The following is a 24,325-nucleotide window of genomic DNA, read 5'->3' as shown; positions in this document are numbered from 1 at the left end:
TCCAAAACAATTCAATATTATTTTTCTCTCTCATGTTTCATCATATAATATCTCAGAATTACATAGAAATATCTTATTATTTTGTTTAATAATGTATGGAAAGTTCTGGTAGAGAATGACAAATTATTTAGGAATAAAGAAGACAACTCACCAAAAGGCAGAAGCACTGTAACTTCAATAGGTACACAAACAAAAGGTGCAGAGCATTACTTGCTTTTGGAATGCACTTACTTTTTCAAGCATGCAGGAAAAATATACACACAAACACAGACACACTCACCTACATGCACACTCCTATCTCCCTTCATTGTGCTCAGTTGACTGCCAGCTCTTTCCCAGCCCACTATGAGTGTGCTGGGGTGAGGTGTGTGTGTGTGGTAGCATGGGGTGAGGGATGGAGAGAGGTGGGAGGCAGGGAGGGGGTTGGAAGAGCATATAGCAGCTCATGGGAGAGTGGGAAGCCGTCTGTTGGCTAGTTAGAGATGCAGGCAGAGGAGGCAGGTGGCAGATGATTGGGCATGTGATCTCATAGACTAGGGCATGAAATAACAGCAACAAGTAGCTGATGTGGAGACAAAAATTGGGTCAGGGTTCTGGGGCAGGAGATGGTGTACACACACACACACGCACACACGCACACACACACACACACACACACACACACACACACACACACACACACAATTGGGAGGAGGGTGGGGGGCAGTAAGTTACCTTAGGTTGAGGCCAGGAAGGTTACAGGAGCAAAGGATATGCTATAAGAATAGCTCCCATCTGTGCAGCTCAGAAAAACTGATGCTGGTGGTGGTATGACAACCAACTAGCTGTCAACTGGAATGAATGACTACTGTCAAACTGGTGGCAAAAACAAAGTGGACCACTCAGTGGCACAACATGCAGCAGAGCACAACATGTGAGATTTCAGTGAATGCTTCACAATACATGCCCCATGAATCCTCCCCACCACCACCAGCATTTCTGACCTATCATCCTTACAGCACATCCTTTGTTCTCATAACCTCCTGGCATAAACCTAAGGCACTCCCACCCTCACCCAATTGTGTGTGTGTGTGTGTGTGTGTGTGTGTGTGTACACCATCCCCTGTCCCCTGCCCCGTTACTGCCGCTGAATTTGTGCCTCCAAATCAGCTAGTTGCATGCTGTTATGCTGTTACCTCACACCCTAGACTACAAAATCATGTGCCCACCTATCTGCCACTTGCTCCCTCTACCTGCATCCCTGGCTTTTCCATAGATGGCTGCCCACTCTTTGATAAGCCCCTACATATCCCCCCCCCCCCCCCCCCCCAAGCTTGAACAAAGAAGTGCATACTGAAAGCTAGCTATGCTCTGCACCATCTGTTTGTGTAGCTACTGACAATGCAGCACCTCTGACTTTTGGTGAGTTGTCTCCTTTATTCCTAAGTGATTATTATGTTGTTTGTTCTTCAAGAATTTTTTCAGTAGTTCAGCAACACAACAGTGCTTGTTCTTCTGTTTCATTGGTTCATGCATGACAGTGCACAGCACCAATATATTCCCAAATGCCATATGTGACAATGCAATTTATCAGGAGGTCATATCTCAGGTTCTACTGATCATAGAGATAAAGGATCAAGTGTTTTGGGTACCCCTTGGCCTAGTGGCCATTTATATACCAATAGGGAGAACAGGCATATTGTAGCTACCCTTCAGTAAAGGGTCAAAATTAAAATATTACACACTTCCTCTAGCCTGGGCAAATTGAAAAAAATTGGTTGGTTCTTGTGCATTATGTGTTGTGTATGGTTGGCTTAGTTGGCTCATAAATGCACCATTTGTTCACTGGCAGTTCCTGGGGAAAAAAAAAAAACAAAAAACAGGAATTTTTGGTACCAAGAGTACCTGTTTGTAGGGATGCCATTTGTATGATTTCTGCTCATGCCAAATAATCAAAATTTTCCTATATATTCTTAACATGATGTTCTCAAAGAGCTTTAAAACTTTCTCAATACCATTATCAATTACAGACTTTCAGCCTCCAGTTCGACATATAAAGGTAGTTTTAACTTATCTAGTTAACACATGACAAGGGTTCTGGGGTCGGTTCCGAGGACACCAGACTATGTTTTTCGTTGCAGTTATTTCACCAATCAGATTTTACAGTGCACTGTCTCTCTATAACGGGCACAAGATGGGGTAAACACTTTACAAGAAATGATTTTATCGTGTGACTGTATGAAATTCATTGTACTTACAAATAAAACATTGCATTTTTTGTTATACTGTAAGTGTGGCCTAAAATGTTGTGCATTTTTTGTAAAGTAGTGTTGCATTAGATGGGAGACAATTTTGTGTTTCCCTCATATTGTGCATACTTCTTTGTTGTGTTTAAGTGTCAAAGTATGTGAGTGTGTCATAATATACAAGTAAAGGGTAAAAACTTTACTGATCTACAGAATTCATTTTATATAAGCATTACACCATGCTGTAATAGGGAACAGAAGGGAACTGCTGAAAAGTGCTCCTGTCAGAGCACATATAGGGTGAATAGGTTTCTCTTTAAAAGACTCTGACAAAAAAGTGGGAAACCAGCTGCCTCAAACTTCATTGTGCCTTCCTCAGCAAAAATTTCAGCATTTTAACATATTCATACTTTTTTGTGCAAAAGAGAGTAGCAGAGAGACAGTGATGTTGGAAGAGATAGGAGACAGCACTAGTGGGAGAGATAGAGAGCAGAGAGAGTGCTGGTGGGTCAGAGAAACTGGCAGTGGAAGGAAAAGAGAATGGATGAAGACAATAGTAGTGGACTTAAAAGAGAGAGGAGATACTGATGGTGGCAGTAAAAAAGAAAGAGTGGTGGTTATTTAATTATTTAGTTAGTTACTTGTGCTATAGAGCATTTGAATGACTCTTTTACCAAAACAATGTGAAATGAGTCAGTTTATGGGATATTTACAGGTGATTAGTGTCAGTATTAATGAAGACATTATTATTTTTAGTCCTACTCATGCATCTACACTTAATTTATTTTTTATTTTTATTATTTTATTTATTTTTTTACTGGCTACCTGTTTTTAAGTAGAAACTTCTCAGTGGAATAGGAGTTGTCCAGGATTTCTGAATATGAATTAGATTTAAAGCTTGCTTCACTGCCTGTCAGACATTTTATGTTATTGGCCAGATTACTGAAATCTTTTGTTGCTGTATATTGAACTCCTCTCTGAGCCACTCACAGCTCTACCAATTGGTAATAAAGATCATTTTTCTGTCTAGCACTGCAGGCACGTACGTCACTGTCCTCCTCAAATTGTAATGGATTATGAATGACGAATTTCATTTTTGAATGTATTTATAGTGAGAGTGAAGTTAAAATACCCAGCTCCTTGAAAAGATACCTACATGACATGCATGAGTGAACATGACGTATCATTCTTACTGCTTGCTTTTGTGCAAACAGTACTTTATTTCTAAGAGATAAGTTATCTGAGAAAATTATTCTCTACAACATTACTGAGTGAAAATATGCAGAATATGTCAGGAGGTTGATACATGTGTTTCCAAGATTAGGAATTACATGAAGGGCAAAAGTAACTGCATTTCACTGTTTGAGAAGGTCAGTAATATGCTTCTGCCAGGTACACCCAATAATATGGAGCATTCTACTCTATTTACTGACTCCTGGTAATGTGTCACACCAATTTTTGATATGACTCTACTCATTGCACAGAGCTGAATTTAGTGTTTTTTTTTTTTTTTTTTTTTCAAAATTTCAGGAGAGTCCATGTTCAGAGAACTGCTTAATAATCCTTTGGAAAATATCATTCACCAACTTTTCTGTTGCTTTTTCTGTAATGAGATTTATTATAACATTAGTATCATCTGAAAAAAGTACCAGTTTTCCTGGTTGAACATTTAGTGAAAGGTCGTTCACATAAATAAGAAATAGGAGTGGACCCAAAAAGGAATCATTTGGGACTCTCTCAGTGATTTCTCCCCCCAGTCACTAAAATTTTCTACCTTTCTGACACTGTCAGAATTATTCAGCATGACCTTCCACATTCTGTTTGTCAGGCATCATTCAAACCAGCTGTGCATAATACCATCAATACCAGAGGACTTGAGTCTTCTAAGAGAGTATCATGATCTATACAGACACCTTGGAAGGATCGCAAAAATACCAGCTGATAATACATTATTATTTAAGGCACTACTGCTTGATGAGTGAATTTATAAATGACGTTCTCATTCTAGCAGCTTTTTTGAACTCTAAACTGTTACATGGTAAGTAAATTCTTTCCACTTATGAGTATGATTGCTATTTGAATAGGTAGGTATAGTAGCAATGGTAGAAAAAGAAAGGAGAGACAGTGGAAATGAAAAAAAGAGATGAGTGGAAACTGTATATAGGCTTGGGGAGGAAGGGGGTGTGTCAGGCCCTCCCCTTCCACACCTGTCCATTCCTCCCCCACAGAACGGTGAACTTTAACAGGAAAAAATTTGTCCACTTTCTCCCATCCCCTAAACCCAGCTGTTAAAATTTCGCAGTCTAAGGGTCAAAACCCCAAACAAACCATCCTCAAGAACATTTGTGGAGAGGAGAAAGTGGTGACTGAAGATAAAGACAGCAGACTATAAATGAGAAAGAAAGAGACAGTAGCAATGGGGGAGAAAAAAATGGGACAAAGACAATGGCAGTGGGGCAGTTCATACCCCTGTAATAGACCTAGATGTACCACCTGTCCATACATCCTCCTACCACCACCTATTCCAGTCCGGTCACTAACATCACCTATGCCATCAATGGCAGGACTACCTGTGAAACCAGTCATGTGATTTACAAGCTAAGCTGCAACCTCTGTGCTGCATTCTATGTAGGCATGACAACCAACAAGCTGTCTGTCTGCATGTCCGGCCACCAACAAACTGTGGCCAAAAAACAAGTGGACCACCCTGTTGCTGAACACGCTGCCAAACATGATATCCCTCATCTCAATGACTGCTTCACAGCCTGTGCCATATGGATCCTTCCCACCAACACCAGCTTTTCTGAATTGCGCAGGTGGGAACTTCCTTTCAATACATCCTACATTCCCGTAACCCTTCTGCCTCAACCTTCCTTAGTCACTGTCCTCACCCATCCAGCACCCTCCCTGTTCCCATCCCAGTACTGCACAACCATCATTTCACCGCGACACACATTCTTTTAATTTCTTTTTATTTTATCTCTTTTACACTACTTACCCCCTCCCCCTTCCACATGCATCTTCTCTCCTGCCCTCCATCTAAACTGCAACACTTCACTGTCAGCCACTCCCACCATACTATCCCTCCCCACCCCACACCAGCCTCCTCCTTAACCCCACCCAGTCGCCACTCCCATCATGCACTGATGCTGCTGTTTGCAGTGTGGTTTCAGCTCAAGGCAATGCCATATTTTCTTCTACTGATTTCTGAAAATTGTTATTTTTGATAAAAGTCTCTTCTTTCCATACCTCTTATCCATGTCCTCAGGGCACCGAAATAAATTTGCATGGTTGACTCAGATTTATATTTGTCTTCCTGAGGGTACCTCCATGAAGAGTTCATTTTGTTTACCTTGAATGTCTTCTTACAGTCACTTTTATGCTGTTTCTTGATGCAGTGATCCTGCAATGCAGTGCCACTAATTGTACTGCGGGACTTAAGTTTGAATTGCAGAAGGTCAAAGGTAGTAAGATAAAGTTAATATTCTCTGGCAGCTAGCTACAAAATCATGTAATGACTCTTCAAGTGTGTTTAATGTTTCTCATGAACCACAATAATGTTGAGTGAACAGATCTCTCCTTTTTAATATGTTCATACCAGTCCAAACATGCAGAGTCATCAAACGACAGATAGTAAGTAAATAAGTTAGAGATTACACATTATAGCTTCATTTGTGCTGGGAATTGACCACACTCACCAGGCCCCTACATCTTAAAAGATCTGTGTTGTTCCATGAGGAACATAGGCCTCAGGGTTCATAACTATTCAGTTACTAACTGAATTTATGTTTCCTTTGTTTTCAGTGGACATTATTTTTGCAGTGATTTTATTTCCTTGGTTGTTTGGTTATTTGATCTGACTTATTGTGCTTATTTGTGTTGGTGTAATTTATATAAATTAGGTGGGCAGAATGTTCTGTATTGGTGCAAGGCGTCACAAGAGTGCAGCACCTGCACATTTGCTGCAGGTAAGAATTTCTACCTGGCCTTCCACATAATGGGACAGCCACACCAGGGAAGAGCTAGGGGAGACTGGCCATGATTGCCAAGCTGTTCAGATGCACCTGTAACTGTGTCTTGCAATGTGTTAAAATGCACAGTCCCCTTTTACCAATGATATATTTTGAACACCTTTAGTTTGCAATGAGTGTATGCATTCATCTGGACAGTGGAAAGAGCCAGGCAGTACAGAGTAGCCATGCATTTTGTGGCTACCATCAAATGGTAAATCAATGGACAGGCTCATTGTGATTCACAGCTGGTACCCTACTATTTGAAGATAAAAGAATAAATATTAAAGAGTGAAGGCACAGCTGGTAGTAATTTAAATTGAAAGAATAAATATTGAAATAATTGGAATTAATATCAATTTATACTACCATAAGCAAAGTTTCGTAGAAAATAAATGGTTTCTGGCTTTAAATTCACCCCTGACAGATTGGCAGATTTGGTAACCATCTCCTGAAAGAAATTTTCTTTCCTTCTGTGAGCTTCTGTGAGCTCCGATTTAAATAATTCCTAGATGAGACATTCTCTCTTTTCAAGAAAAATTTTGAGAGTAGCTACAAATGCTCATCACCTCTGAAAACATTTTTCGATTCAAAAAAAACTCTCAGGCAGTGCTTTTTTTCTAAAAAATAGTTTGAGGGTTCTCCGACATTGAATATAATGCAGTGGAAATTACTTATAACTGAAGCGTGGAATACCACCCGTCTGCTTTTAGCCATGAAGTCATCAACATCATCATGGTAGCGGGACTGTAGAGACATCTATCGGTAGCTCAGCATTTGAGTGTACACATATCTGTTTAGCACTACCATCACCCACTATTAGCGGGCGATGGCACTAGATGCTTGTCGAACTGACTGCTAGCAATTCAGTTGTCGAGAACGGTAGCCGCAGCTTCAAAATGCTTGAAACAGCCAATGACATCACTTTTCCCACCAAAAGCTGCACTGGCATCATTTGTATTGTGATTACCAACATGAAAAAGTTAAATAAAAAATTTACATCCTTGAAATAAATCTTTGGCACTCTTCCAAGCTCTTAACATCTTAAAAAAATTACTTTGTTGATGAAATAGTTTAGGGGTACGCAACCCCCAGCATTCCTCCCAAAAAACAGCACTGCTCTCAGGCATTCTATACAGTAATGACATTAACATATTAAACTGCTGAAAACTTTTGTTTAGCATTGAATTAGTGCTCTGTGGTTTTGCAGCTTCACTCAAGGTTTTATTTCCTAACCCTTCAGTACTGTACCCTGCAGTCTGCTCATTTTTCAATTGAATGGCATTAAAGAACTTTCCATGTGTATCTAAGAAACTTTGGTAGTTGTTTTCAAGGAACTATTTAGAATATTGTTCATAGTTTTCAAATGGCAAAACTTTATTTAGAATAGTCTTGATATCTTAAATCCAAGATCTTGAAACCTTAAATCCAAGATCTCGAAATCTTAAATCCAAGTGGCTATCAAATGCTTCCCAATAGATGTGTTTATAGTTGATATTTTCTTGTTTGAAGGTTCTCCTACTTGCAACATGGTTTCTTGGAAAACTTGTTCACAGTCATCAAGGCGATGGAGTGACAAGTTTCTTGGATTTTCTGTTCACATTGCAAAATATGACTTGTTTGGTTCTAATGAATGTTGTATAACACATCAGTGAAAGTAAATATCTCTTCAAATATGTTCAAGAGAAAACGAATTTGTAATCTTGCAAAAGTGCCAAAAGGTCATTAATTGGTGCTAAAATATCTGAACCATTTTCTTGTGGATGTTCTAGCATACAATAGCACTAAACATGCCTCATTCAGAGTATGCTGGCACAATAGCAACGTGATAAAACTGACATTACCAACTATTGGCCGATTTCCCTTTTAACAACCTTATCTAAAATTCTTGAGAAAGACTTGTTAACCACCTCATTCATTACAAGGTATTAGACAGTAGCCAGTTTGGACTTCAACAGGGTATATGAATATTTTCTCCTTCACCCATCAAATCTTTGAGTCTTTTAATAATAAACTGGTATCTTCTGTGACCTTTCTAAGGCCTTTGATAGTGTTAACCATGAAATCCTCATAACAAAGGCTGAATATTATGGCATAAGTGGATCAGCTGACTCATGGCTTAAATCCCACCTAACTGGAAGAAAGCAGAAGGCCATTTTGAACGATTCTGGGCGGCACTCTGTATCATCTAACTGGGACTCTATTGGCTGTTATGTTCCTCAGGGCTCTGTACTTGGCCCTCATCTCTTCCGCCTCTTTATCAATGAACCTTCCCTTGCATAATGTCTTCAAAACTCATTTTATTCTTTTCGTTGACGACACCTCCATCCTCATCAACAAAACTACCAGCCACAATCTTGAGGAATTGCCCAGTATCGTCTTTAATGAAGTACTTAATTGGTTCATAAGCAATGAGTTATAACTAAATGTTAATAAGACACAGTTTGTTCATTTCCAAGTAAGTAAAAAAGTGGAGGATCAATTAAGTATTAAATGTAATGGTAGTGGATTACTACAAGTTGAGTCATCCAAGTTCCTAGGTGTACACATTGACAACAATCTAAAATCATCTGAACATATTTTACAACTTCTCAAGAAACTCAGCTCAGCAGCATTTGCTACTCACACCGTTTCCACTGTCTGTGACTGAGACACCACAAAAACTTCTTGCTTTAGTTACTACCATGTGCATTGTTGTATGACATAGTTTTCTGGGGTAATCAGCCACTTTCCAAAAAAATATTCATTACCAAAAAGAGAGTTATGATGATAATGAGTGGAGTCCAGCCTAGGTATTCTTGCAGAAACATTTTTTAGAAAATTATGGATACTAACAACTGATTGTATATATATCTACTCCCTGTTATGTTTCCTTGGTGAAAAGGAGAAACTATGCAAAGCCAATGATTCATACCATACCCACAATACCTGGAGGAAGATGGACTTCCATTATGAATTAAAAAACGTAGTATTGTACAAAAAGAAATCCATTACAAAAACTGCATGGTTTTCAGTGCTCTCCCACCATCACTGAAACCATTTGTCCAGGAGCTTCCCAAATTTGAGCAGCAGCTCAAACACCATCTAGTAGAACTACACCCACATCTTTTGTGATTACTAAATGATCCTGTAATGAAGTGCGCTGCTCTCCGTTGGATCTTCTCTATCTCTTCTATCAACCCTATCTGGTATGACTCCCACACTGGTGAGCAGTATTCAAGCCGTGGACGAACAAGTATACTGTAACCTACTTCCTTTGTTTTTGGATTGCATTTCCATAGGATTCTTCCAATGAATCTCAGTCTGGCTTCTGTTTTACCGATCATCTTTACATGATCATTCCATTTTAAATCACTTCTAATGCCTACTCCCAGATAATTTATGGAATTACCTGTTTCCAGTTTCTGACCTGTATATTGTAGCTAAATGATAAAGGATCTTTCTTTCTATGTATTCACAGCACATTACACTTGTCAATTGCCATTTCTTGCACCATGGGTCAATGCAGATCCTCCTGCATTTCAGTATAATTTTCCATTGTTACAACCTCTCGATATACCACAGCATCATCCGCAAAAAGCCTCAGTTAACTTCCGAAGTTATCCACAAGGTCATTTATGTGTATTGTGAATAGCAACAGTCCTATGACCCTCCCCTGCAGCCCACCTGAAATCACTCTTACTTCGGAAGACTTCTCTCCATTGAGAATGACATGCTGCGTTCTGTTATCTAGGAACTCTTCAATATATTCACACAATTGGTCTGGTAGTTCGTATGCTCTTACTTTTTTCATTAAACGTCTGTGAGGAACTGTATCAAATGCCCTGCGGAAGTCAAGATACACGGCATCTACCTGCGAACCCATGTCTATGGCCCTTTGAGTCTCATGGATGAATAGCGCGAGCTGGGTTTCACACGATCATCTTTTTTGAAACCCATGCTGATTCCTACAAAGTAGATTTCTAGTCTCCAGAAAAGTCATTGTACTTGAACATAATATGTGTTCCAAATTCTACAACTGATCAACATTAGAGATATGGGTCTATAGTTCTGCACATCTGTTCGACATCCCTTCATGAAAATGGGGATTAGCTGTGCCCTTTCCCAATCCTTTGGAATGCTACACTCTTCTAGAGACCTACGGTAGACTGCTGCAAGAAGGGGGGCAAGTTCCTTCGCTTTGCACTGTCTGCCTGGGTCTGTATATGTGCAGATGGATGTGTGTGTGTGTGTGTGTGTGTGTGTGTGTGTGTGTGTGTGCGAGTGTATACCTGTCCTTTTTTCCCCCTAAGGTAAGTCTTTCCACTCCCGGGATTGGGATGACTCCTTACCCTCTCCCTTAAAACCCACATCCTTTTGTCTTTCCCTCTCCTTCCATCTTTCCTGATGAAGCAACGTTAGGCTGCGAAAGCTCAAAATTTTGTGTTTGTGTTTGTGTGTTTTTTATTGTCTCCTATCAACATACCAACACTTTCATTTGGTAAGTTACAGCATCTTTGTTTTGTCAGGCATGTATGACAATCAAAAAATTAAATTTCTTAAAAGGTATCGTGAAGGTGAAGCTCTATTATGAGTAATTTTTAAATTTACGTCAGTAGGAAACATATCAAAGTTTCGAAAAAAAATTTATTAAATTTTTGTCGGAAGCTGAGTAGGGGAGAATTAAAATTGAATTTTTGAATGGTCCTAATTATAGGAATAGGGATGGTACTTTGAAAGAGTTTTGTAAGAATCCACTTAAAAATTAACACACCTTGGAAAACCATTTGATAAAATGACCTTGATTGATGCACTTCAAAGGAGGTTCCAGATAGGTTGCAGTGAGATATAATACATGGCCCTAACAACTGTCTTGAACGATTTTTACGATATGTTGATAGGCCAGATAGGGCTGTAGAAAGAAGTATGTATCATAACAATCAGAATGATAGAAATCACAATGGGAAAAACTACATAAACTGAGATAATGGTAACTTCTATTAGGATCAAAATATCAACAGGGACAGATATTTTCAACACTAGCAGGATAGGAATAACAGGGATAACCTTGGGCAATTTAATAAAAGAAACAATCATAGAGGTACTACTCAGGAAACGGCAGTCCGTCTCAATGAAGGTCCACAGTTTTGGAGCAAAGAACCACAGTTACACTCACAATTAGACAATAATAACAGTGTTAACGATATGGCACAGATACCTGAAATTGAACAAAAGTAATATCACACTTCTCATTTATGTTTTGATCAAAAATTTTGGGATATCACAATTAATTATGATGACGTAGGTGCTAATCGCAAACCACAATATGATAGTGATGAAAATTTTAATGTAATATGTATTAATGATTTCTTCTCATGGTCAGAAAACAGTGTTATTGATGTATGTAAATAAGGTGATGACTGTATTTGGTCAATGTGAATGAGAGTTGTGGCATAACTGAGGTTGGTAAGTTTTGAGGCTGGTAGCTTATTGTAAATGAATGAAGGTGAGGTAAGTAACTTTGATGGAGGTGGGACTTATGTTGTTGATGAAGTAATTTTGGAAGAACCTGATAATGATGATGATGATGATGATGATGATGATGATTTTGAAGAGTGTCATGTATTTGTGGAGTTTAAGAATAATGAAGTTTCAGAGTTATTTGTGATTGATGTTGACAATACAGGTAAGATAAGTGATGTATGTGATATTGTAGGTGAGAGTCATGGGATACCAGTCCAGTCAATACAGTTTTTCATTAATGTCATGCAGAGTAATGATCCAAACAGTAAAGTCGAGTTATCTGCAAGCCTGGAGAATAAAGGTGGAAACTTTTTGAAGTTTGTTTTATACCATATTGATGATGACATAGATAAATTTACATTCTGGAATAAGTTAGCAGTGGTTAGTCAAAATTTGTATCCAAACTTGCTGAATGAAGTGAAAGAAGATCTAAGCAGAAAATGTAATTTTGACAGGAAAATGTTTTTTGTTCCTTCGTAACAAGTGATGTTAGTGGTGCCATGGTAGCCATTCACTGTACTCAATCTCTACCTGACAATATGAGTAACAAAAGTAATTCTATGATACCAGAGAAGTTGATAAAACCCTGTAAAAACAGTGTGGATATAGTATTTGATGAAATTTATAGCGATCTTTTACACAAAGTGTCTAACAACAGATAGGATGATCCAGAGTTTTGGTGTGATTACACTAAAATTAAAATTGATCTGCGAGAAGGCAACTCTTTGATTGATACAGATAGCCAGATTTGTGGTGTATCTGAACAATATAGAGATAAGATTAAGTATAGTAAGAATTTTGTGGAAATGCCCATTGTATATGTAAAGATAAGAGGACTACTGGTAAGCAACAAAAACTGGTAAAATCCTAGGTACTGTTAGCTTTTAATATAGAAGACAAAGCCTTTGAACACATATGATTAGTAGTCCCTAGTCAGGAAGAAAATATATACTAAATTTGCAGATTTATATGACTATATAAGTGTGTAAAAGTTGATCAAGAATGCAGTATGTTAGATGATGTGATTTCTAAAGTTCTGCCTAATCTATTGATTGAATTTAAATCTATGATACACTATGTTTGCAGATTCATTTGACTGTATAGTTCCACTCGACCTTATCTAATCTATTATGGAATAATTTCATATTTTCTTTTCTGAACTGGCATTTGATGTAGGATTTTTTTCGAGCATGTTTCTATTGTTTTTGGTAACTCCATAAACAGAGCAAAATGATCAGAAAGTCCTAAATCTAAACAATACTTATTTGCCTCATTGTAAGTGTAATTGGTTAAAATGTTAACTATACATGTTGCAGACATTTCGTTTACTTGAGTAAAATCAGTGAAATTTGCACTGAAACCCAATATATGAATCATATCAATGAATTTTGTTGAGTTATTGGCTTCACTGGCTAGATATATGTTGAAATCAGCAGTTATTGTGACCCTTTTTTCCCCTAGATTTCTCATCACATGGTCCAAAGGATAGATAATTTCCTGTTGGCTTACTATCTAGCATTTACATAAAATTCTGAAACATTGTTTTGTGTACTAAAGATGCTGTTCAATATCTCCCTCACATCACTCAGCATATGCTCTCCCTATTTATATTGCAAAAGCAGGTATATAGGATTTATGTCAGATATGATTAAAATGGTTCACATACAAAACTTTAATAAACAGAGCTAAACACAATGACAAAAAAAATGAATTAATAAGGTGATACACACAGATATACAGATATATTATTTCTAATTTTTTACAGTACAAAATGTGAGGACTCACTACTAGACATTTAATTACATTGTTCCATTTCAAAACTATAAAAGTATTTATTCATTTAGTCTCATGGCATATATGTATCAAATTCTAGAGCACAAATCTATTACAAAACATATTTATATAGTTGTATGAACCTATAAATGTAGTGCATCATAGATTTAAACTCAGTCAATATGTAAGACAAAACTTTAGAAATCACTTCATCCTAGATACTACATTCCTGACAAAAAAAAAAAAAAAAAAAAAAAAAAAAAAAAAAAAAAAAAAAAAAAAAACACAGAACTATACAGTCAAATGAATCTGCAAACATAGTGTATCATAGATTTAAATTCAATCAATAGATTAGGCAGAACTTTAGAAATCACATCATCTAACATACTGCATTCTTGATCAACTTTTACACACTTATATAGTCATATAAATCTGCAAATTTAGTATATATTTTCTTCCTGACTAGGGACTACTAATCATATGTGTTCAAAGGCTTTGTCTTCTATATTAAAAGCTAACAGTACCTAGGATTTTACCAGTTTTTGTTGCTTACCAGTAGTCCTCTTATCTTTACATATACAATGGGCATTTCCACAAAATTCTTACTATACTTAATCTTATCTCTATATTGTTCAGATACACCACAAATCTGGCTATCTGTATCAATCAAAGAGTTGCCTTCTCGCAGATCAATTTTAATTTTAGTGTAATCACACCAAAACTCTGGATCATCCTATCTGTTGTTAGACACTTTGTGTAAAAGATCGCTATAAATTTCATCAAATACTATATCCACACTGTTTTTACAGGGTTTTATCAACTTCTCTGGTATCATAGAATTACTTTTGTTACTCATATTGTCAGGTAGAGATTGAGTACAGTGAATGGCTACCATGGCACCACTAACATCACTTGTTACGAAGGAACAAAAAACATTTTCCTGTCAAAATTACATTTTCTGCTTAGATCTTCTTTCACTTCATTCAGCAAGTTTGGATACAAATTTTGACTAACCACTGCTAACTTATTCCAGAATGTAAATTTATCTATGTCATCATCAATATGGTATAAAACAAACTTCAAAAAGTTTCCACCTTTATTCTCCAGGCTTGCAGATAACTCGACTTTACTGTTTGGATCATTACTCTGCATGACATTAATGAAAAACTGTATTGACTGGACTGGTATCCCATGACTCTCACCTACAATATCACATACATCACTTATCTTACCTGTATTGTCAACATCAATCACAAATAACTCTGAAACTTCATTATTCTTAAACTCCACAAATACATGACACTCTTCAAAATCATCATCATCATCATCATCATCATCATCATTATCAGGTTCTTCCAAAATTACTTCATCAACAACATAAGTCCCACCTCCATCAAAGTTACTTACCTCACCTTCATTCATTTACAATAAGCTACCAGCCTCAAAACTTACCAACCTCAGTTATGCCACAACTCTCATTCACATTGACCAAATACAGTCATCACCTTATTTACATACATCAATAACACTGTTTTCTGACCATGAGAAGAAATCATTAATACATATTACATTAAAATTTTCATCACTATCATATTGTGGTTTGCGATTAGCACCTACGTCATCATAATTAATTGTGATATCCCAAAATTTTTGATCAAAACATAAATGAGAAGTGTGATATTACTTTTGTTCAATTTCAGGTATCTGTGCCATATCGTTAACACTGTTATTATTGTCTAATTGTGAGTGTAACTGTGGTTCTTTGCTCCAAAACTGTGGACCTTCATTGAGACGGACTGCCGTTTCCTGAGTAGTACCTCTATGATTGTTTCTTTTATTAAATTGCCCAAGGTTATCCCTGTTATTCCTATCCTGCTAGTGTTGAAAATATCTGTCCCTGTTGATATTTTGATCCTAATAGAAGTTACCATTATCTCAGTTTATGTAGTTTTTCCCATTGTGATTTCTATCATTCTGATTGTTATGATACATACTTCTTTCTACAGCCCTATCTGGCCTATCAACATATCGTAAAAATCGTTCAAGACAGTTGTTAGGGCCATGTATTATATCTCACTGCAACCTATCTGGAACCTCCTTTGAAGTGCATCAATCAAGGTCATTTTATCAAATGGTTTTCCAAGGTGTGTTAATTTTTAAGTGGATTCTTACAAAACTCTTTCAAAGTACCATCCCTATTCCTATAATTAGGACCATTCAAAAATTCAATTTTAATTCTCCCCTACTCAGCTTCCGACAAAAATTTAATAAATTTTTTTTCGAAACTTTGATATGTTTCCTACTGACGTAAATTTAAAAATTACTCATAATAGAGCTTCACCTTCACGATACCTTTTAAGAAATTTAATTTTTTGATTGTCATACATGCCTGACAAAACTATCTCTACAGTGGTGCAGAAAATCTCGTGGATGTAAATTGTCAGATGGAAAAACTTTTGATAGGATTGTTTGAATACAGATTTTTGTGAATGCAGTTTTACTGAACTGCTGAAATTTTTTGATCTAAAGCATTTATGTTAGTTTGTTTTCAAAATTTGAAATTTTGTGGCCTAAACTGGTGATGTTTTTTTCCATTCTTTCCACTATGGCCTTCTGTTGAACTCTGATGTCATTAACATTCTTCAAGTGTCTTGCCGATTCACTCACTACCACAGTTTTGAAAACAAAAAATTTATTTTCTAAAACATCAACTTTTTCATTCACGCTTTTTAACCCCTCTGACAACCCATTTTTTAGCTCTGAAACCTGATTACTAAGTTGGTACATTTGCTCTTTGACCCTGTCCATTTTACTATTGTTTTTGGTTCTTATTTAACTTAACTGATAATTAACTGCACTAAATTTGCTATTGTTATCTGTCTTCATTTCCTCTAGTTTTCACAAAATTAATTGCAAAATATCAGTTTGTGCTGTTTCTTTGCTGACTACGATTCCAATCGACTCAGACATGTCTTGACTGGATCCTACAGGTTTCCCTTCTACCTCACTCCTGCCCTCATCTCTATTCATTTTGTTAACAAGCACATGAGTGCACAAACAAATTAATAGTTCATACTTACCTTTTTTTATGTCCTTGGTTGTAGTTGTAAAGTCCTCTTTCATTCGATCCAGTCTATCATTCTTGGTAGTACATCGTCACTGTTGGTACAACTTTGTTGGACAGCCCTCGGCCTTCTTCCTCTGCATGAACAGAAATCCATTCATATATAAACTGCAGCAGACAAAACTTCATTATTAGTCAATTTATCCCAGGTGACGCCACCAATAGTTATCTAGCCATTTGTTGATTGTCACTGTCTTTATGGTTAACTCTTTTAATAAGCTTTGAGAGGAGTAAGATTTAAAATAAACTTTTTACTTATTTTCTTTTGTTGTAGTTGGCTCCAGTTCTTCACTTTTAAGGGCTGATTCTTGAAGCCAAAATTTTTGTCATTATATATTCTCATAGTTTCAACAGATGTAACAAATTTGAAGTGATCCTTCTCTGAATTTTTGTTTTACTCAAAATTTTATTCTATCAAATTTTTCTATATCAGACTGTCTTTACAATTTCCATATCAACAAATCTGACGATTACATTGTTCTTACCAAAAGTAAAAACACATCCGATCACATTGGAGGCATGCCCACTACTACTTCACTCTGTGGTACTAACAAAATTCCAAAGGGTTTGCAGATTTTCTTGACAAATGAATTTCTATTAACTTATGTTATTATTTTTTAAATAATGCCAAACTGCATAAATAATAATAGAAATTTTAAGTGTGCTAAATATTCGAAATTTCAAATGTTTCTAAAAAGAGTAATTATAATTGTATATACAGAGCTAGTACATATCGATTGTAATAAAGTAATTTCTTTATACAGATTTTAGTTTCAATTATAACACATCATATACAAAATCATATGAAATTCTCTTAAAAGACAGCTGAGATAGTGTTAACCCACTCAAAACTCAAAAAAATATTTTTGGTATTGGTTACTTCTGTTCATGAGAAGTAATGCTAGAGGAAGTTGTCCCTTTACAATCTGTACCCTTCTCTACATCCATAGAGTTCCTGCACCTATGGCATACTTCCATAATTTTTCGCACATTAGAAGGAGTAGATTAGATTAGATTAGATTAATACTTGTTCCATAGATCATGAATACGACACTTCGCAATGATGTGGAACGTGTCAGGTTAATGAAAGATTTCTGTACAAGATATTACATTACACAAAATATTGCATGTCATTAATGCTTAAGTTAGTTTTTTTCCTTCCCTTAATTTATATCTAAAAATTCAGCCAATGAGTAGAAGGAGTTGTCATCTAGAAATTCTTTTAATTTATTTTTAAATGTTGGTTGACTATCTGTCAGGCTTTTGATGCTGTTTGGTAGGTGACCAAAGACTTTTGTGGCAGCATAATTTACCCCCTTCTGTGCCAAAGTCAGATTTAACCCTGCATAGTGAAGATCATCCTTTCTCCTGGTGTTATAGCTATGCACACTGCTATTACTTTTGAATTGGGCTGGATTATTAACAACAAATTTCATAAGTGAATATATATACTGTGAGGTTACTGTGAGGATCCCTAGATCCTTAAATAGATGTCTGCAGGATGACCGTGGGTGGGCTCCAGCAATTATTCTGATTACACGTTTTTGAGCAATGAATACTTTCCTACTCAACGATGAATTACCCCTGAATATGATACCATACGAAGCCAGTGAATGAAAGTAGGCATAGTAAGCTAATTTACTGAGATTCTTATCACCAAAATTTGCACTAACCCTAATATCATACGTAGCCGAACTCAGACGTTTCAGCAGACCATCAATGTGTTGCTTCCAGTTTAACCTCTCATCAATGGACACACCTAAAAATTTTGAAAATTCTACCTTAGCTACAGACTTCTGGTCAAATTCTATTTTTATTACTGGAGTTGTGCCATTTACTGTACGGAACTGTATATACTGCATTTTATCAAAATTTAAAGAGAGCCCGTTTGCTGAGAACCACTTAATAATTTTGTGAAAAACATCATTTACAATTACATCACTTAGTTCTTGGTTTTTGGATGTTATTACTATACTTGTATCATCAGCAAAAAGAACTAACTTTGCATCCTCATCAATATGGAATAGTAAGTCATTAATGTATATCAAGAACAGTAAACGACCTAAGACCGAACCCTGTGGGACCCTGTGCTTGATAGCCCCCCAGTTTGAGGAATCAGCTGTTGTATTAACATTACATGAACCACTTATTTCAACTTTCTGCATTCTTCCAGTTAAGTATGAATTAAACCATTTGTACACTGCCCCCCTCAAACCATAATGATTTAGCTTATCTAAAAGAATTCCATGATTTACACAGTCAAAGGCCTTTGAGAGATCAAAAAAAATACCAATGGGTGATGTCCGGTTATACAGAGCATTTAATATTTGATCAGTGAAAGCATATATGGTATTTTCTGTTGAAAAGCCTTTCTGAAAACCAAACTGACATTTTGTTAGTACTTTATTTTTACATATATGGGAGGCTACTCTTGAATACATTACTTTCTCAAAAATTTTTGATAGAGCTGTCAGAAGAGAGATTGGGCGATAGTTGTTGACATCCGATGTATCCCCCTTTTTATGCAATGGTTTTACAATGGCATATTTCAGTCTATCAGGAAAAACAACCTGCTCCAAAGAGGTATTACATACATGGCTGAGAATCCTACTTATCTGTGGGGAACAAGCTTTAAGTATCTTGCTGGAAATGCCATCAATTCCGTAAGAGCTTTTACTTTTCAGTGAGTTTATTATTTTACTGATTTCAGCGGGAGAGGTTCGTGGAAATACAGTTGTTTGAAACTGCACAGGTATGGCCTCTTCTATTAGAAGCCTTGCCTCTTCTAGTGAAAATCTAGATCCTACTTTCTCCACAACATTTAAAAAATGATTATGGAAAATATTTCCAATTTCAGATTGTTTGTTAGCACACTTGTCATTCAGTTTTATGGCACTAAAGTCTTCCTGTGCTCTTGGTTGCCCTGTTTCCCTTTCAATAATATTCCAAATTGCTTTAATTTTATTATCAGAGTTACTGATCTCAGACATGATACACATGCTTCTAGACTTTTTAATAACTTTTCTTAGTACTGCACAATAGTTTTTATAATATTGAACAATTTCGGGGTCAGTACTCCCTCTTGCTGTTAGATACAGTTCTCTTTTACGGTTGCAAGATATTCTTATTCCTTTAGTTAGCCAAGGTTTTTTATATGTTTTCTTGGAATTATGTTTCACTGTTTTCTTGGGAAAACAATTTTCAAATACCCTTAAAAATGTATCGTGAAATAAGTTATATTTCAACTTTGTATTGGGTTCCATATACACTTCATCCCAGTCTAGCTCCTTTAGTCTTTCCCTAAAGTTTGCAGTATTTATATTGTTAATTGAACACACTGCTTTGAATTTCTGATTTGTTATACTGCGTGGAGCTATGCCATGTACTGTAACTAGCTGTGCACCATGATCTGAAAGACCATTCTCAACAGGATAAGCATTTATGTCCTTAAACTTATCTTGGTCTATAAAAAAGTTATCTATCAATGTCGTGCTGTTCTTTGTTATCCGAGTAGGAAAATCAATGACGGAGCTCAAATTGAAAGAACTGAGTAATACTACAAGGTCATTCTTCCTATCACACTCTTTCAGGGAATCAACATTGAAATCCCCAAAAATGATAATTTGCTTCCCCGTGTCTGACAGTTAGCACAACAAAGCATCCAAGTTTTCTAGAAATAGCTGGAAATTCCCTGAGGGGGACCTATACACTGTTACAATTATGAAAGTGCCATCTTTTAGTTTTAGTTCAGTGGCACATGCTTCCATATGTTGCTCTAGACAAAATTTTTTAGTTTCTAAATGTTTTGCGCTGTGGAAGCTTTTGACATATATGGCAACTCCTCCTCTCATCATATTATCTCTACTTAATGTGCAGCTAATTTGTACCCATTGATGCTAACCTTTTGCATATCAGTGACAATGTGATGCTCAGACAGGCATAGTACATCTATTACATTCTCAGTTTCTATATCTTCTAAACAAAGCAGAAGCTCATCAATTTTATTCTTCAATCCCTCAATATTTTGATGAAATATACTAACATTTTTCATTTTACTTTTGTGAGTATCTTGAACTTTTTTAACATCTTTAGTACTTGCCTGGCTGAGTTTCCCACTGGACACTGATCTTAAACTAAAAAAGAGTTACTACCATGAGATGTAGTTCCTCCCCCCTTTAAATTTCCTGCTATCAGCCCAGCCAGTTTACCCTTTCCCTTCTTGTTGAGGTGTAGGCCATGTCTAGTATAGTCCCACCTACAGAGTGAATCAACAGGAACCACACCAATGTGTGACCCCACATCAGATCCAAGTAGCCATTCCAACTCCAAATTAACTCTCCTGACAGAAGAGCTCAAATGAGGCCGGTCGTGGCGCTCCAGAACCGACACAAACCCAACACTGGTATGACTCGATGCCCAATCAATATTTGCCAGGTCACACACTATGCTGTACCCCAGATCTCTGTCAATACTGTTGCTCGGCCCACCCACAATAACCACGGTATCTTCCTTAGTAAAGCCTCTACATAGTGAACCTAAATCCTCTGTAACCTGCCCCAGTCCAGCACTAGGTTTGAAAAAACCTGTGACCTGGTAGTTTCATTCCAAACTTCCATGTATTGTAATTATCCTTCTTTCTTAGTTTGTGTACCACTGGAGTAGTGGTTTTGGTTAAACTTACATTTGAAGATATTTTTTGAAACCCAAATTCACAGATGCTAAATTACATAACTGATTTCTTTTAAAAACCAAGAGTTGAAATGCTTGTTCAGTTATTTATCTTCCTGCCCACATCACATACTTAGGTTACTGCACAGATATACTGTTGTAGGACCAAAACTTTGTAGCAGAGATAGGTCTGTGGTGGTAAAGATAAATAATACTTGTATTCAGAGAGAACATATTACATGGTACCCACACAGACAGGAACTTCTACACAAAGATGGTTCACACATCATAGACAGTGAGCACAAGGAAAAAAAAGAAAAAAAAGAGGTCAGACTGCTAACATAATAACAATTATTAACCTTTCCATCTACTGATTTTTGTACAGATTTTAATGCTTCTGGATACCCTTTAAGGCAGATTTTTGTGCATGCTTTAATTCTGAGATGTGACTATTGATTTGCTTACTTTTCTTTTGCATTTCAGACTTTAAAAGGTCATTGTTGGATTTTATTGTAGATAGCAATTCAGATTATAAAAAAATGCTATAGGATATTATTTCAGATTTCAAAATGTCATTATTGGATTTTATTTCAGCTTGCAGCTTCAATTCCTTCTCTCCCCTATTGGATAAAGCCACTCTCAGTAAATCACCCTGAGCTGTTTTCTTTCTTTTTTAAAAAAAATCAACTGGAGAATTGTCTAAATCCTGATTCCTAGCAGCCCCCACCCCCAATTATGACTCACTATATCTTTGTTTGTTATAATTTTTATTAACTTGATCACAAGCCACTTAATCCACAAATATCATGATTTGAAATTTATGTATTTATCTTTTCTTTTATGCTGGCATGTTGTTTAGAAGTTCTCTGTTTCCTTTTTATTTCATGATTAACAATTTCTCTAGACACAAATTTGGTTCATTATATTCAAATTCAGGTTAATTCCAAAATGTTTACATTTTATTGCTACACAATCGCTTTTGTAAATCATCTTTATCTGAAAGACAATCTGAAATTAATATCTTTGCAGACAACAAAGGATGCCATCATGAGACCACATATGTAATTGGCTTCTGTTCCCACAGTCCAATCAACAAGCAATGTTACTAAAATTTGAAAGATGTATTTGCATTTCTTTATCAGACCTATTTGACATATAAATGCTATGCAGGATGTAATGAGGAACAGGAGTGTACACTACTAATTGGACAGTGGTTTTTGCATTAGCCAAGAAGATTTTACTAACACTCATACTGATTTTGTAGAAATATCTTGATGTAATGTAGGGGATGATTCTTGAGGTCTGGTTTTGTATAGTACCAGTAGAGATATTAATTCACTGGATATAGACATCAGGATTTACACTCCTGGAAACTGAAATAAGAACACCGTGAATTCATTGTCCCAGGAAGGGGAAACTTTATTGACACATTCCTGGGGTCAGATACATCACATGATCACACTGCAGAACCACAGGCACATAGACACAGGCAACAGACCATGCACAATGTCGGCACTAGTACAGTGTATATCCACCTTTCGCAGCAATGCAGGCTGCTATTCTCCCATGGAGACGATCGTAGAGATGCTGGATGTAGTCCTGTGGAACGGCTTGCCATGCCATTTCCACCTGGCGCCTCAGTTGGACCAGCGTTCATGCTGGACGTGCAGACCGCGTGAGATGATGCTTTATCCAGTCCCAAACATGCTCAATGGGGGACAGATCCGGAGATCTTGCTGGCCAGGGTAGTTGACTTACACCTTCTAGAGCACGTTGGGTGGCACGGGATACATGCGGACGTGCATTGTCCTGTTGGAACAGCAAGTTCCCTTGCCGGTCTAGGAATGGTAGAACGATGGGTTCGATGACGGTTTGGATGTACCGTGCACTATTCAGTGTCCCCTCGACGATCACCAGAGGTGTACTGCCAGTGTAGGATATCGCTCCCCACACCATGATGCCGGGTGTTGGCCCTGTGTGCCTCGGTCGTATGCAGTCCTGATTGTGGCGCTCACCTGCACGGCGCCACACACGCATACGACCATCATTGGCACCAAGGCAGAAGCGACTCTCATCGCTGAAGACGACACGTCTCCATTCGTCTCTCCATTCACGCCTGTCGCGACACCACTGGAGGCGGGCTGCACGATGTTGGGGCGTGAGCGGAAGACGGCCTAACGGTGTGCGGGACCGTAGCCCAGCTTCATGGAGACGGTTGCGAATGGTCCTCGCCGATACCCCAGGAGCAACAGTGTCCCTAATTTGCTGGGAAGTGGCGGTGCGGTCCCCTACGGCACTGCGTAGAATCCTACGGTCTTGGCGTGAATCTGTGCGTCGCTGCGGTCCGGTCCCAGGTCGACGGGCACGTGCACCTTCCGCCGACCACTGGCGACAACATCGATGTACTGTGGAGACCTCACGCCCCACGTGTTGAGCAATTCGGCGGTACGTCCTCCCGGCCTCCCACATGCCCACTATACGCCCTCGCTCAAAGTCCGTCAACTGCACATACGGTTCACGTCCATGCTGTTGCGGCATGCTACCAGTGTTAAAGACTGCGATGGAGCTCCGTATGCCACGGCAAACTGGCTGACACTGACGGCGGCAGTGCACAAATGCTGCGCAGCTAGCGCCATTCGACGGCCAACACCGTGGTTCCTGGTGTGTCCGCTGTGCCGTGCGTGTGATCATTGCTTGTACAGCCCTCTCACAGTGTTCGGAGCAAGTATGGTGGGTCTGACACACCGGTGTCAATGTGTTCTTTTTTCCATTTCCAGGAGTGTATTTCCAGTTACAAAATTTTAAACAATGAACTTTGTATATTCAGCTTCATGAACCTCACAAAAGAGGGCACAGGTAAATAAATACTGATTCCAAAATTGCCTTTCAGTTCCATGTGTCATTAGTATTTGTGAAATGAGGTAAAAATGGTAATTGTGCAACACACTGAGTTCACAATAATCAGTTCAAAAATGGAAGTCCACTCCATAGCATCAACAAGGCTAGACAGTCCTCCTTGAAAG

General features: G+C 37.5%; 1 protein-coding gene across 1 annotated transcript in view; it reads left to right on the top strand.

Annotated features, from left to right (window-relative positions):
* Positions 1-24,325, top strand: part of LOC126273233 (venom carboxylesterase-6-like) — a 159,173-nt gene that overhangs the window by 66,755 nt on the left and 68,093 nt on the right. The gene's annotated exons all lie outside the window — the stretch shown is intronic.

Source organism: Schistocerca gregaria, chromosome 1 (assembly GCF_023897955.1).
Source record: "Schistocerca gregaria isolate iqSchGreg1 chromosome 1, iqSchGreg1.2, whole genome shotgun sequence".
NCBI lineage: Eukaryota > Metazoa > Arthropoda > Insecta > Orthoptera > Acrididae > Schistocerca > Schistocerca gregaria.
This window is presented reverse-complemented; position numbering and strand designations above follow the sequence as displayed.